Raw genomic sequence first — 16,758 nt, 5'->3', positions numbered from 1 at the left:
CAGAAACACTCAGTTATTCCTCTGTGCTTGAAGTTTTAAAAGATTCTCTAATTTTACATTTGTACATGTTATGTGAATGAATAGGAATGTGCACATATATATATATACACACTTGTATCTTTACATACACACACTTCGGGGTGTGGTGTGTGTGATGTAGGTAAAGGGGAGGAGTGCAGAAAGCAGTAGCAGGAAAACCAACTCAAGAAAGGCACAAAAAAACACTGTGTATAATACAACTACACTGTGCATTTATGTAAATTATGTGTGTGTATAAAATTATATACATTTAAAGAAATTTTAAAATAATGAAGGAAGGAAAAAGAAGAGTAAGGAAAAGGAAAGAAAAGAAGAGTAGGAAAGAAGGATGGAGAGAAGTAGGAAGGAAAGGGACTAAAGGAATTTCTCTTGGAATAAACAATGTTGGGGCAAGCAGATGAGGGTTTTTATTTCATCTGTGTGTCTGTGTAGTTAGATCCTTACTTGAGACCATTACTATAAACTCCAGACAATTTTTAAATGCAGTTTAGTATTCAATCACACATATTAAAATATAGAAGAATATGTAAATAAATATTTAATTTGTTCTTGGATTTGGGAAGAATTTGTTGAACACAGAAACAATGGAAGAATCCATGAAGAAAAAAACTCTGACCACTTAAACACTAAAAGTGTGTAAGAATGTCAAGTTAAACACATAAAAGTGAGGCTGTAATACAAATTCCCTCTCATAAGACCTAACAAAAATGAGGAAAAAATAGCATATCTGTGTGTGTACCTCAAAATTTCATCAGTGAAGGAGCATGATGCCATGTCACAAAGTCCAACAGATGGTGCTTAAAGCGAAGAAACAGAAGGTTTTGGTACCAATGTGCCTCACACAGAGCAATACAGGAGACAGAAATTAAAGCACCAAATTATGGAACATTCTCACTAATATTTCCTCGGTAAGCCCAAGGACAGATGAATAACAGCTTGGGAAAATCTTTTGAGATAAATCATTACTTCCACCATCAGACTTTACCAGAAATGAAAAGGACTTGGGGTCTTTCTCATCTAGGAGAAAAGAGGAAAAGAATGAGCTCAACCATGATACGTAATGTGGTTGGTTAAGAGTGAATCATTCAGTACTGAAGGGCCATTGATGGAAAGATAGTAAGTTGTTTCAGTGACTTACATGGAGGTACTAGCAGAAATACCTAAGATGAAGATCAGCAGCATGCCAAATGGTTATGTTCTTATGACCAAACACATGAGGAGAGACTGGAACTCAGGTGGAGCTCCACTAAGGGAAGAGGAGACTGTGTGGGCACTACTGCTGGGTGCCCTAGCAAGTTTACTTTTATAATGGGAAAAGCCAATGGAAGTTTAATAAGTGATAATTAGGAGGGAAGAGATACTAGAGAGTTCAAAGAGGGCATGCTATATTACAGACAAAGCACAAAATCACAGTGGCTAAACCCACATTATGAATAAAGAGGATCATTTTGAGCCTGGAAGCTCTAGAACATCTAGGACTCTGCGGACACTCCAACTCTCCTGCTAACCACGTGACAAGATCAGTGTGAATAAGCATGGTGTTGGTAAATCCAAGGTTAGCCTTACCTCCCCTGCCTAGAGTCACTGCTGCAGGAAAATGTGCGGTTCTGTTCCCTGACGTCAACCATGTTATGCAGATGCTATAGCCAAATCTGTGCTAAGCCAATTAGAAATAGAGGTGGGGTTGTAGGAGACATAAAGCTTTCTAGGAATTGTAGCTGCTTAATTACAATGCTTGTGAAGCTTGTAACGAACTACTTCAAACATACCTGAAAGTCTGAAGAAAAGACAAATGTCAGTGTGGTAATTTTCATATTAGCCAACCCTCTATGAAAACCTCATCTTGTCTGTCTTGTTGCTAAGGAAAGTGGGCATTTTAAAAAATTACACAGATTCCTCAACAAATGTTAGAATTCTGCCCAATAAAAAAAGTCCTACAGAGCTCAATCAAATACAGTGCACACTCTGATTTCTTTGACAGGAAGAAGTCACTGGACTGCTAGTCAGCACAGTCTTTTGTCCCGGTGGCTTTTGTGACTTGCTGACATTATCGTGGCAGCTGTCTGGACCCTCTCTCTGCCAACTTTGTTGTCCTGGGGGCTCTGGTCTAGCCAGAGGGGTTAGGTTGAATGGAAGAAGAAATCGCTGATAAATATTCCCAGAAGTGAAGAGGAACTTAGCAGAAATGGAAACAAAATGGTAGATAAATTCAGCAAGATTCTTTGAAGGAGGGAAAACTGGAGAAGAGGCAGAGAGACTATTAAAAGCTCTAGCTGAAGTTTCTGACAATTTTCCACTACGAATTACTAACAATGGTGCCAACATTTTCAGGTACCCTTTCCTTTTAACCCAAGTGGCTATCGAGAGTGAGAATGGAACCAGAAAAGGATGCCTTCCTGCAGATGTAGAGTCAATGCCACACAGAGCATTTCACCAAGTCACTCATAGGCTACACAAGGCCAAGCTGAACTTTTTCCACACTGCCACATCTTCAAGTGCCTAGGCTTCAAGCTGGGTTTAAAAAGCCATGCAAACAGGTCTCAGATGGGGGGAAGACACTAAAGAAATCATTCATTTTGACTATAACAAAACAAGGTCTGAATAGAACAAATCAAGCATGAACAAGTCAAAAAGAAGGGGTATAGAAATAGGGCAAAAAAAAAAAAAGGGCAAAAAATGCTACAGGATATCAAATAACGAAAGAACATAGCATGCATAAGAAAACTGAACTAATCTCTCCGTTCCAAAAAGAATAAAATTCCCAGAAGTTGCTTTCTACTATAAAATATAATAAGAACATGAATTCCATAAAACGAAAGTACAAAGGGGATGGCACAACAGAATTAGGTAGAAAAGATAACTGCAGAGCTAAGAAAAGAGAGGACCAGAACAACAGTATTAGTAGAACAAAAAGGGAACTGAAAATGGAATCAATGACAGGAGAAAGGCCTGAGATAATCCCAGTGAATGTAGAAGGGAAACAGAAATTAAGAGTCACTAGATTTTAGACAATCAGGGACAAAGAGGAACAAATGTGGAGATAATAAATATCCCAGAAGCAGAATGCCAAACGAAGTAAAGGGAAATGGTATAAAGAGTCCTGAGAGACTTTTGGTTAAATATAGCAGGTTGAACATATTATCAGAAACCCCACTAAAATGGTAAACAGGTCAAAAGATTGGGAGAGGAGGCAAAAGCCCATCAGAAAAATCAATTTAGAGAGAGACGTAAATTAGAAAAGTGGCAACTGCCCCAGCACGGTGGAGTAAATGAAGTTTAAATGCATATAGAGGAATATACAAAGAGCGCATCATGTAGTACTAAAGAACACGAAAGCTGGAGGAACTAGAAGCAAACTGGATCTTGGAATGTAGGAGTGTGGGGAGTGGCTGAAAACAGGAAGCTGGTTAAAAGTAATTGGAAGAGGGGTACCTGAGTGGTTCAGTGGTTGTACGTCTGCCTTTGGCTCAGGTTGTGATCCTGGGGTCGTGGGATCAAGTTCCCCATCAGGCTCCCGCAGCGAGCCTGCTTCTTCCTCCTTCTATCTATGTCTCTACCTCTCTCTGTCTCTCATGAATAAATAAATACAATTTTTAAAAATAATAATAATAATTGAAACAGTGAGCCTCTCCCTCCCTAAATCTCTTTTCCCACCCCCAGTAGTCAGGCATCTACCATCTACCTCTCCCACATCCTAGCGTAGATGGACAGTGAATTCTCAGGTAATACTGCACACAAAAGGCCCTGGGTTTGGGGGCACCAAGCACTGGAGAGAGATAAGGCCCTTGAATAAAAATAGAGGGACTGTGTGACAAGACAACATAATAAACCATGAGACTCTCCTCACTCTACCAGTTTCCAAAATCCCATTTCCTCACTTATAAGCACAGAGTCCTCTGGAGACAGTCACTGGCTTCTGGAGTCACTAGAGAAAAGACCTAGAGATACTGACTTTGGGGGGTAACCCAAAGAAAACGCACTGCCTGTCACCCTTCAGAGAAATGAGCCAGTCAAGGAGCCAGCCCAATGCTGCCCCGGCTGCCACTCTAGACACACGGCTTCCAACCAGCTACTGAGTAGCTGTTGCACTCAGCCATCAAATACCGAGCCACTAACAGCTCAAGAGAGAGGCAAGATCATGATGGTCAACACAAAAGCAGGCTGCAACAAAAACACAAGAGGTTTCAGGTAATAGAGATTCTGCAAAAACCAGAGGAAAATAAATGTAATATCCTCAGAGTGATAAAAGAGCTCACTGCACCTATACTGTAAAAAGAGGAGGCTGTTTAAAAAGAAAGAAAAAACTCTTGTAAACTTAAAAAAAAAAAAAAGGTATGACTAAAATGTCAAAAATCCTATGGAAAGTTCAGATGATGAAGCAACTCCAGAAAGCAGAGTAAAAGACAAAGAGACAACAGGAGGGAAAACGTGAGCCAAGTGGAAAAGCAGTCCAAGTGGCCCAGCGTGAGAAAAGTAGGAGTTCCATAATGAGAAAAGAGAACTTTTTTTTTTTTTTTTGAAAGATTTCATTTATTTACTCACGGGAGATACAGAGAGAGAGAGAGGCAGAGACACAGGCAGAGGGAGACGCAGGCTCCGTGCAGGGAGCCCGAGGCGGGACTCGACCCCGGGACCCCGGGATCACGCCCTGAGCCAAAGGCGGATGCTCAACCGCTGAGCCACTGGGCCTCGGAGAAAAGAGAACTTAATGTTAAGTGGTTATCACAGAAATAACATTAGAAAATTCTCCAGAACAGAAGCACCTGAAGGTCCAGATCAGAAAGTCCATGGAATACCCAGTACAAAAGCCGGGGCGGGGGGCAACCAAGGTATTTATCATGAAATTTCGGAAAACCAAGGATACGAAGCGGATTTTAAAAGCTTCCAAAGAGAAAAAAAAGTCCCACGCAAAGGGTCAGCGTCTTCGGAATCTAGCCACTGAGGCAGCGCCTCCGAAACTGAGGAAAAAGAATTCCGTATCTAACCAAACTATCAGTCCAGCACGATGGCAGATAAAGTACGAGGAAGATAGGCAGGGACTCGCGAACGTACCTCCGCTCCTGCACCCCGTCTCCGGCACGGCGGGAGGCCGCGTGGGGCCCGGCCGCCGAGGGGTCCGCCGCGGGAGCAGCGCCCCGAGCACCAGCCCCGAGCACCGAGCACCAGCGCCGAGCGCCGCCGCCGCCGCCGCGCCGCGCACGCGGGGTCACGGGGTCACGGGCCCGCCGGGCGCCTGAGCGCGGGCCTGCGGGCGCCCCCGCCTCCCAAAGCGCTGCTCCGCGCCCGACGGCCGCCGCCGCTGGCCTCTGCCTCTGGCGTCTGGCGTCTGCCTGCCTGGACAGGCCTGGAGGGCCGTGAGCGGCCGCGGCGGCGAGGGCGAGGGCGAGGGCGAGGACTGTGCTGGAGGCGGCCCGCCTGAGCGGCCGTGGAGAGCCGTGGAGAGCCGCGCCGCTGTCCTGCGCCGCCGCCACCCTCGTGCCCGGCACGGCCCCCTGCTTCCCCGGCCCCACTGACGGATGCCGGCCTTCCGGGCCCCCGGCCCTGCGTCCTCGGTCCTGAGGGTCCGACGGCTGTGGAGCCTTGGGGGTCAGAGGGACGGGAGAACCTGAGGGGGGCCAGCCTGCGGGAGCCCCAAGGGAGCCACCGCCGTCGTGGGCGCCCCACACCTCAGCCCAGGCATCCGCGTCGGGGCCTCACCTCCCGGAGCAGCCCCGGGCAGCCCCCGCTCAGCCCAGCGCTCCCGAGCCAGGCCCGACCCTGCCGAGGAGCACAAGGCCAGCTGCCAAGCCTCCGCCGGAGCATCACCTCGTGTGCCACCGCAGGACTCAGTAACCCTGGCCTCTGGCTTTCTCGAACGCACCAGGAAACTCAGTGGCTTTGGCTTCCGCACGGAACTTCGACTTCTGGCTATAGCCAGGGCAGCAGAACTGAATGGTCCTGACTCTTCTCTCATTCCTAGTCCGGAGCTTGGGTTCCCCAAACTGAAGCAGGCAGCCTCCCAGTGGGGCCTGAGGAGCCAAACCATGGGCTGGTGCCCCTTGGGGCCCCCGCGCGGCCTGCTCTGCCCTTCCAGGGCAGCCCCTTGACTCGGACCTGAGGCTGAAATGTGGAAGAGTTTCCTTCTCTTTCCATCTCTCTTCCTCCCTCCCTCCCTCCCTCCCTCCCTTCCTCTCTTTCCTTTTGCCTCAGAGACATCAGAATTAATAACACTATTTTTGATTTGGGTTGGCAAAAAAACCTCTCCACGGTTGGACGTCAATAGATAATACCTAAAATGAACGGATGAAGTATTTGTTACCGAGACATACAGAGGCGAGTACGAAGGGAAAGCTCAGTATGGCTGCCTCTGGAGACCAGAATCCAGGGAGCAGATGGGTCTTAGGAAACTGTTGTTTTTCACAAGCCTTTTTAGTATTGTTCAATACTTTAAACGAAGTAATTTTTTTGATAAAAATTAAAGATACATGTTACAAAAACACTATATGAACCATATGAAGCATGTCTGCAGCCCAGAAGCAGCTCATGATGGCCAGTTTTCACCCACCAAACTACCAACTTTCTGGTGAAATAAAGTAGGTGAGTGGGCACAGGACTCTCCTGAGAAGGGGATCATGACCCCTACCTAGCCTGTTCTCTTTCAAAGGCAAGGAAGCATGATGACTAAATTCAGAAGTGGAGACAGACCTCAGGGCTTCTAATCCCAGCTCTGCTGCCAATTAGCTCAGGCACCCTGGGCTTAGTTACTTAACCTTTCTGTGCCCCATTTTCTCATCAAGTTTCAGAGGTCTGATGGGAGAAATAATTGAGTTAATACATGTAATGCACTTAGACTCCTACCTGTGGCACAGTAAGACTATATATTAGCTATTAACATTGACATTTGAAAGTTTGAAATTATTAAGCCATCCCTGGTAGATGGAAGTGACTGCAATGCCAGTCAGCTGCCAAAAGATACCAGAAGTTTCTTTTTTTTTTTTTTTTTGGAAGCTTTCTTTTTAAAAGATTTAAAGATTTTATTTTCTTTAAATAATCTCTGTACCCAACATAGGGTTTGAACTTACAACCCCAAGATCAAGAGTCACATGCTCTACTGACTGAGCCAACCAGGTGCCCCACCAGGAGTTTCTACTGGGAACCTCACCAGAAGGAGAGGGGCCCATCAGGCTGACGCCTTGGGTGTGATCTGCAGGTCTTCGTGGGCATCCTACCTGCTTGATGTAGGCAGTCTCTCCTGCCCCAGCCTCCAGCACTATAGGTGTGCCTCAGGGGGGACAAAGCACCCTTAAACTGCCTCTCATCAAAACCTGAAAATTTAGTGACCCACAAACAACACACCTTGATTTCCAACAGTGACTCCAAAGGACAGCAGAAGCAGAAAGGGCAGAAGGAATGGAGGCTCCCTGGCCCCATGTCACAGTATTATTTTCCTGACTGCTGTGAACCAGGACTGAAATGTTGACCCAAGGAACCTGCAAGATTCATGAGCTTAATGAAGAGACAGGACCCTGGGTGGTGGGAGTCGATGGAGGGAGGCAGCCTGAGCAGAGGGGGAAGGGATGGAGGTGCTGAAGTGTTTCATTTCAATATTAAAAGAAACTTTTTATTTGTAAACAAAGCCTAAGAAATAGGAAGAGTGATTATACACACCCCAACCGTGTGCCTGTGACTGTGCACACATGCATGTGTGTGGGGGGGGGGGGGGGCGGGGAGGGTACGCAGAGAGAGACAGGGACAGAAAAAGAGACAAAGAGAAGAGAGAGGAAAGGAGGAGAATGAGAAGGATGCAGGGTGGGAAGAGCAGGAAGTAGAGGAAGGGGAGAACAGAAGAGAGAAAAGGAAGGGTTGGGAGTGTGGGAACAGAAGGACAGAGACTCTCTCTCAAATGTAAGCACACCCTATACCTGTGCACAACATCCTTCTGCTTAAACATCTCCAGTAAGAAGTCTCTACCTTACAAAATGATTCATTGCCCTGCTAGAAAGCTTTCATTGTTAGGAAGCTTTTACTCTGTGATGGACATCCACGTGCACCCTGTAGACCTCCAGCAGCCTAGAGGGAACAGACAACGGCCCAGCTGCCACTGAAGCCAGCCCTCCCACAGACGGCCCCCACCAGTGACTAAACTCAGCCTGAGTGCTAACACAGGTGCAGAACCGCTCTGATGGCACAAACTTGGGACTCCGAAGGCTTTGAGGACACTTCCATAGACTGCTGGGCAGGCAAGAGGCTTCCACCCAATTCCCCCCTCTCTCCCACATTCAGGGTCAGATTTGCCTCTGGGCCTGAGGCTTTCCCTGCCTTACCCAGGGCCCTCCCAACACTCCCTTAGAGGACTCTGGGATAAGGCTTTTCCTTCATAAAGTCCTTATTTATTTATTTAAGATTTTATTTATTTATTCATGAGAGATACACAGAGAGAGAGAGAGAGAGAGAGAGGCAGAGACTCAGGCAGAGGGAGAAGCAGGCTCCCTGAAAATAGCCTGATGTGGAACTGGATCCCAGGACCTCGGGATTATGACCTGAGCCAAAGGCAGACGCTCAACCACTGAGCCACCCCGGCGTCCCAAGTCCTTACTTATTTAATCTCATCTTAATGATGGCTTCTTGGAGGATCTGAATTAACTTATACATAAATTGAGCCAAAATCTTATGTATATTTTAACTGAAATGAGACAAAATCTCATTTTCAAGTGTTGGTCCCAGTTCTAGCTACATGAATCACTGCCTAAGTCTTTTCTCCTGTGGCCCCATTTTTTCTAGTCAGTTATCCATAAAGGTGATAATGAGCTGTCTTCTGTGTATGTCTGTGTATGTGTGTGAATGTGTGTGTATGTGTGTATAAGGGTGGGGCTGGGGTGAAGGTAATAGTAGAAGAGGAAATTCAATTAACAAAAAAAGAGTGACAAATTAGAAGACATACCACTGATAAAGAAAAGATCAGAGACTGATGATTTCCTGGAAAATATAAATGCTGAAAGTTGGCCTCGAGTAGACAGCCTGAATAGACAAAGGAAGCATACAAGAAACTAAAAGGTTAGTCAAGGACCTTCATCAGGCACAGGCAACCTTCAAGGAATAGATCATTCCAACATTGTGTGAATTGTTGCAGAGCATAGTAAGACATGGAAAGAGTCCCAACTCATTCTAATCAGCAAAATAGCATAACGTGGATATTAAAACGCAAAAGATTGCATGCACCTACACACACACACAACACACACACACACACACACACAGGAAGCAAGAGAACAGGATCAGTAACAATGACAATGAAAAGGAAGTTCAAAAAAAAAAAAAAAAAAAAAAAAGAAAAGGAAGTTCACTGAGTGTTTCCTATGTACCGTGGACCTATATACCTCACCCCAATGCTGGGAGGCAAGATCTCTTACTCTTATTCCTGTTTTATGGAGAAGAAACTGGGGCATAGAGAGACTAAAGGGCCTTACCCAAAGTCACAAAGATCCTAATTCCAGTATGTAGTGGGACTGGGGTGAATATAGCCATTAAAATCCTCAAAATAATATTGATGAACTGAATTTATCAATATGTTTTTATATCATGACCACACAAGGCTTATCCCAAGAATACAAGACAGCTCCAAAAACACTTAGGAAATTTATTAATGGATATCATTATAGTAAGAGAATAATATAATATGAAAATCATTCTTGAGAGTCAAGAAACCTATAGTACTGCCACATGTAAAAGTGAGACATAACAACCACTTCCTTTACAGAATGGCCTCTGTTACCTATTTCTCAATGTTGTACTTGACATCCTGAGCAATGTAATAAGAGAGAAAGATTTAAGCAATCTGAAATACTGGGATGCCTGGGTGGCTCAGCGGTTGAGCGTCTGCCTTTGGCTCAGGACGTGATCCCGGGTCTGGGGATAGAGTCCCGCATCAGGCTTCCTTGCATGGAGCCTGCTTTTCCCTCTGCCTATGTCTCTGCTTCTCTCTCTCTTTCTCTGTGTCTCTCATGAATAAATAAGTAAAATCTTAAAAAAAAAAAAAAAAAAGAAGAAGAAGAAGAAGAAAGAAATCTGAAATACTGAAAGGAGAGGAAAAAGATCATCATTATTTTGTAGACAACATAATTACTTAATGGACAATTTGAGACTCAGAGAGAGGAAAGGGGGAGATAAATGGATAGAAAGATATTAGAATAGAGGAGTTCATACGGGTAGTCAGGTACAAGATCACATAAAACCAGGAGCTTTCCAAAGACTAGATCATATTTAATGCTGAAACCCTGAGGACATTAGACAAGGATGTCCACTCTCACACCTATTACTATTAACTAACATTGCTCTATAGTGACAAATTGATACACTTAGAAATGAGAATGAAGTAAAAGGTTTAAAAATTGGGAGAGATGAATAAACATTATTTACACACACTATGACCTCATGACTGATACCCAAGAGAATTGAGGGAACAATTATTACAAGCAAAAATCAATAAAATAAGGTGGCTTGTTACAAAATAACATTCAAGAATCAGTATCTGGATGGGGTAACTGGGTGACAGGCAATGAGAAGGGCACTTGATGGGATGAGCACTGGGTGTTAATACTGTATGTTGCAAATTGAATTTAAATTTTTAAAATGTGAAAAAAAAAAAAAGAATCAATCTTTCCTATATAAAACCAGCTAAGACATGTAAAGAAAGACTCCACTTAAAATAATACCAGGGCAGCCTGAGTGGCTCAGCAGTTTAGCGCCTCCTTCAGCCCAGGGCATGATCCTGGAGACCCGGGATCAAGTCCCACGTCAGGCTCTCTGCATGGAGCCTGCTTCTCCCTCTGCCTGTGTCTCTGCCTCTCTCTCTCTCTCTCTCTCTCTCTGTGTCTCTCATGAATGAATAAATAAAATCTTTTAAAAAAAAGTATAAAAAAAATAATACCCAAAAAAACACACTTTTAAGAAAAGTTTTTAAAATAAACTTAACAATAAATGCACAAGAGCTATTATCTCTGATGAGAAACATCAAAGATTAAAATACACGAAGCAAGACATACTCTGCTCTTAAATAGATATAGTATTAGCAATATTAATAAAATTAATAAAGGATACAAAAAATTTTTTTAAGATTTTATTTATTTATTTGACAGAAAGAGAGAGAAGAGAGAACATGCAGAGGGAGCAGAGAGGGAGAGGGAAAAGCAGGCTCCCTGACCAGGGAGCCCGATGCAGGGCTCGATCTCAGGACTCTGGGATCATAAACTGAGCCCAAGGCCAACGCTTAACCAGCTGAACCACTCAGGCACCAAAGGATACAAAATTAATAAAAGATAATTTATAAAACTAATAAAATATCAACTCTATACCAAAGTTATCCATAAAATTTAATGTAGTCACTTCCTTCTTCCCCACTTCCAAATTAGGATTTCTTGAGAACCCAGAAGCTGATTCTAAACTTTATAATGAAAATGAAAAGAAAAAAAAGGGAAAAACAACCAGGAAGATGCTTTAAAAGATGAGTAATGAGATGGAACGGCACTTTCAGATATGAAAACATTATATAGAGATAAATGAATAAATAGGTACGTGGTCGCTTCTGAAGCATAAATGGTTAGGTCAGTGGAACAGATAAAAGAGCTGAAAACAGTCCCAAGACACATAGATATTTAATATGTGATAAAAGCTGGATTTTAAATAAGAAAGGGAAGTTTGTGTTATTCGATAAGTGGTACTGACACAATAGGGTGGCCATCTAGAAAAGCAATCAAGTAAAAAATTCTACTTCACTTCTTCATCAAGTAAATTCCAGATGGATCAAAGCTTTCAATGGAAATGTGAAATCCTAAATCAGAGAATGCCAGAATAAAGTTTGGAAGAAACTAGTGTTGGAGGAGGGGTTGTTTGAAACTTTAGAACAGAGAAAGCCTTCCTAAGCAAGGCATAAAACCTAGAAGCCATTTAAGAAAACATGGAGCTTCTGCGCAGCTCAGTCAGTTAAGTGTCTGCCTTTGGCTCAGGTCATGATCCTGGAGTCCCAGGATGGAGTCCGCATTGGGCTCCCTGCCCAGCAGAGTCAGCTCCTCCTTCTGCCCTTCACCCCGCTCATGATCTCTCTCTTGCTCTCTCTCTAATAAATAAATAAAATCTTAAAAAAAAAAAAAAAAAAGGAAAACAGACGAATTAAGCTAACAAAAAATTAAAAATCTTTGCAAAGCCAAAAACACAACACAGTCAAAAGACACATGACAAACTTGTAGACAACAGGCTAATCTCTGAGTACATACAAAGCTCTTAACATTTATCAGGAAAAAAAAAATCATCAGGAAAAAGCCAAGAGCACCATGTGATCCAGTAATCTCACTTCTGTGTATATTATTGAAAAGAATTGATATTAGGATCTTAAAGAGATCTTTTCATTTCACTGTTCATCACATTACTATTCACAGTAGGCATAATATGCAAATAACCTAGTATCCATTAACAAAGGAAGGGATAAAGAAAAACGTGATGTATACATCAAGGGAATATTATTTCACCTTAAAAAAAAAAAAAAGGAAATCCTGCCATTTTCAACAACATAAATAAACTTGGAGGGCATTACACTAGGTGAAATAAGACACATACAAAAAGACAGGGGATCCCTGGGTGGCTCAGCAGTTTAGCACCTGCCTTTGGCCCAGGGCGCGATCCTGGAGTCCCTGGATCGAGTCCTGTGTTGGGCTCCCGGCATGGAGCCTGCTTCTCCCTCTGCCTATGTCTCTGCCTCTCTCTCTCTCTCTATGTCTATCATGAATAAATAAATAAAATCTTAAAAAAAAAAAAGACAAATACTCTATGACTTCACTTATATGAGGTGTCTAAAGTAGCCAAGCTCACAGAAAGAGAGAATACAATATTGGCGCTAGTAGCTGGGGAAGGAAAGGGAGAGTTGTTATACAACTGGTTTATCATTTCAATCATACTAGATTAATAAATTCTATACAACATAGTCCCTGTAGTTAACAATGTGGTATTATGCACTTCAAAATTTCTTAAGAAGGTAAATCTGATGTTGTATTCTTAACATACATACACACACACACACACACACACACACACACGAACAGAAAAACCTCTGGGAGGTGTTGTATAGGTCTATTATCTTGATTATGGTGATCGTACCACAGGTGTTTGCATATGTCCACACTCACTGATTTGTACATTAAGGTATGTACAAATGTCACATTAAATACATGTAATTCTTTGTATATCAATTACACCTAAACAAAGCCGTTTTTAAAAAAGACCAACAACAAAATAGAATAGGCAAAGAGCATCAACAATTCACCGAAGAGAAAAAAAACAAACGGCTTTTAAATACATGAGGTGCGCCTGGTGGCTCATTTGGTTAAAGCATTTGACTTGGGCTCAGGTCATGATCAGGGTCAGGGGATCAAGCCCTACACTGGTGAACCTGCTCAGTGGAGACTCTACTTCTCCCTCTCCCTCCGCCCCTCCCCTCACTCATGCTCTTTCTCTCTAATAAATAAAATCTTAAAAATGAATAAATATAATTAAAGAAATGTAAAGTAAGAGAATAGATACATGTTAGGAAAAATTTTGAAGACTGATAAGATCCACTGCTTGAGGGTAGGCAGAAATGGATATATTCAAACATTATTGATTAGAATATAAATTAAAGTAGCATTTTGGGGGGACAATCTGTCTTTCAATATGCATAGCCTTTGCCTCATTTCTATGAATTCATCCTTTAGCCACACACATATTCATACTGTAGAATACTGTGCAGCCATTAAAAAAAAGTGTTTTCTAAATTGACATGAAACAATCAAAAATCATGTAACAACATGTATAAAATCGTTTATGTAGAAAAAATGAAAATTTAAAAAATCTCAAATACATACACATTAATTTGTTTTTTTTTTTTTAATTTGTGATATAATACCTAGAAACATATGTAGAATGCTATTCAACAAACTCAAAATTCTGTTGAAAATGGTAGGAGCAAAAGAATTACAGAAGGGGTACTTGTTTTTTTTTCTCCTTAAATATATAGTCAATGATAGCAAACACACAGGTAATGATCTTTAGTCACTAAAATATTTAGAAAAAAAATCATAAAGTCATGGACAAATACTTCCAGGGTCAGACTGGCAAAAAGAGAAAAACATGCAATATGACCAATTACTTAAAGATTGCCCTTCCTTGGCATAGTGCTTTATAGTTTTTATGGGGGAAGGCCATTATTTCTACCTTGCAAATGGCAGACTTCCTAATTAAACAACTCTTAAATTTACAGCTTCAGGAAAATTGGAAATAACAGGAGAAAGAGTAACACAGATCACAGGAAATCCTAGATAATCAAAGAATATATTTAGAATAATGAGTTCCACCTTCGACTGGAATTAAATATTTTTTTCCTCCTTAATCAGTAGCCAAACTAATTTAGCTGAATTTTCCTTTTCATGCCCTCTGTTAGGTCTCTAGGAAGAAAAAAGTTGTATATCCAAAAGGTTAACCATTAGAGGAAGATTGAAGAGAAGATCCTCCATAATTAACAAACCAGATACGGGTTCCTGATTAATGCAGTCGGCCACCAACATTTTAAAATAAATTTCTAATTGTCCTAGATGTTTTAATGTTGTATATGTTTAGAAAAGTACCAAATCTGGGACACCTGCATGGCTCAGTGGTTGAGCGTCTGCCTTTGGCTCAGGGCGTGATCCTCGGGTCCTAGGATCCAGTCCCATATCGGGCACCCCGCAGGGAGCCTGCTTCTCCCTCTGCCTCTCAGTGTCTCTCATGAATAAATAAATAAAATCTCTAAACGAGAAAAGTACCAAATCACTTCCATAAATTTCCAGTTTCCACAGATGCTATCTTTAACACTTCAAGCAACATGTATATGACAAAGAACACAAATTTGTTCTAACCCCATTGCTCTAGAAAAGTTTTTTAACATAAAGTTTAATTACAGAGCCCTAGAGATTTATCTTTGAAAAGTGATTCCATTCTAAATAGCCCTACTATTTAGATAAACAAGCAAAGTGTTTCTTTTTTTTTTTCTTTTTAAAGATTTTATTTATTTATTCATGAAAGACAGAGAGAGAGGCAGAGACACAGGCAGAGGGAGAAGCAGCCTCCATGCAGGGAGCCCCATGTGGGACTCGATCACGGGACTCCAGGATCATGACCTGAGCCAAAGGAAGGCACTCAACCGCCGAGCCACCCAGGCGTCCCTACTGAAGTGTTTCTTAAACCACTAATAATAGACCCCCTTAAAAATGCAAAAGGATGAAAGCCTGACCAAGTCAGAAATGAAATAAAGTGACAGGTCTTTTCAAAGCAAAATAAAGCAGAAAATTTGAAGACTTGCACTATTTTGTCTTATTCTGGACCTTCCTGCCTCCAATTTTCCCACAACTAATTGCTTCCAAAATGGAAGGTAAGTGTACATTTTTTTCTAAATTACTTTTTTTTTCTAATTATATTGTTTAAGGTTCTCAGACCTTACACTAGTGGTCTGTTTCATCTTTTGGGGTCTCAGCACCTGGCATGGTGCCCAGCTCTGTGCCTGACCAACAAGCACTCGATAAATCACAAGGTGGAATAGATGTGTGTGGTGACCACTTATTTGTTGTTGTTTGAATATAGTCATCCTCTATTCAGTCATCATCAGTCAGCTTGGAGATATAGGCTCCTTGTCCCTGGGTGCAGTTCCCCGAACTTGTGAACTTTGGTTAGGAAGATTGAGTGCAGACTTGGGTCATTGCTTTCATTTGCAAAGAATGGATGCTGTGCATTAGGGACAGTTCTCAGACCCAGTGACTGGGAGAAGAGACCATGCCTGAATGTTCTGCTAACAGTCTCTTTACTGACGCTAAACTGTCTACAGAATCCCAACAAGAGCTTTTAAGATATCAAAATATTTTACACCTTAAAAACAAAACATGGGATGCCTGGGTGGCTCAGTGGTTGAGTGTCTGCCTTCAGCTCAGGGTGTGATCCTGGAGTCCCGGGATCGGGTCCCACATTGGGCTCCCTTCATGGAGCCTGCTTCTCCCTCGGCCTGTGTCTCTGCCGATTTCTCTGTGTCTTTCGTGAATAAATAAAATCTTAAAAAAATAATAATAATAAAGCTCTCCTGAGATAGAAAACACGATTTTAGTAAATGGAAAGAAATACAGTCCCAAATAACTTACCATTTTTACCCTACCAAACTGGCAAAGACTAAAAAGAGGATAATATGCATTGTTGGGAAGGAACGAGAGAAATCCTTCTCTCAGATATACTGTCAGTGGGAGTGTTAATGAGGAGAAAATATCTGGATGGCAATTTGGAAATATGAGCCAAATGCCTTTAAGAAGAGCATGCAAATGATCAGGGATTTCTATTCACTGGAATGTTTTTCAAGGATTAACTTAGTTTTCATAACTAAGAAGTATGTGAAAATTTAGCTCAAAGGATAATCATGCAAATATTCACTTTAATAGTAAAAAACTGAGAAAAAAAATCTAGATGTATGACAATAGGGAACTGGTTAATTTGGACATTTCCATTCCATGTAGAACTATGGGGCTATTAAAAATGCTTATCATCATGGGAAGTTACCCATGATCAATATTCATGTAAAAGATAAGTTATTAAACAGTATGTAAATTACTATCTCATCTTTGCACACATTTGTATGTATGTATATAGACAACACAGTAAAAATATAGACGTCAAAGTGTTAGTAGTGTTCAGATCTCTGTG

General features: G+C 42.0%; 1 protein-coding gene across 5 annotated transcripts in view; it reads right to left on the bottom strand.

Annotated features, from left to right (window-relative positions):
• Positions 1–16,758, bottom strand: part of GRHL2 (grainyhead like transcription factor 2) — a 157,959-nt gene that overhangs the window by 127,881 nt on the left and 13,320 nt on the right. The window contains exon 1 of one of the 5 annotated variants that reach the window (XM_038555224.1): positions 5,092–5,191. The exons of the other annotated variants lie outside the window; for them this stretch is intronic. The gene's annotated coding sequence lies outside the window, so the exon portion shown is untranslated. Of the gene's footprint in view, positions 1–5,091; positions 5,192–16,758 lie in introns of those variants that run through there. 5 annotated transcript variants of the gene reach the window in all.

This window comes from Canis lupus, chromosome 13 (assembly GCF_011100685.1).
Source record: "Canis lupus familiaris isolate Mischka breed German Shepherd chromosome 13, alternate assembly UU_Cfam_GSD_1.0, whole genome shotgun sequence".
Taxonomy (NCBI): Eukaryota; Metazoa; Chordata; class Mammalia; order Carnivora; family Canidae; genus Canis; species Canis lupus.
The sequence above is the reverse complement of the archived record's forward strand: the minus strand, read 5'-3'. Positions and strand labels throughout refer to the sequence as shown.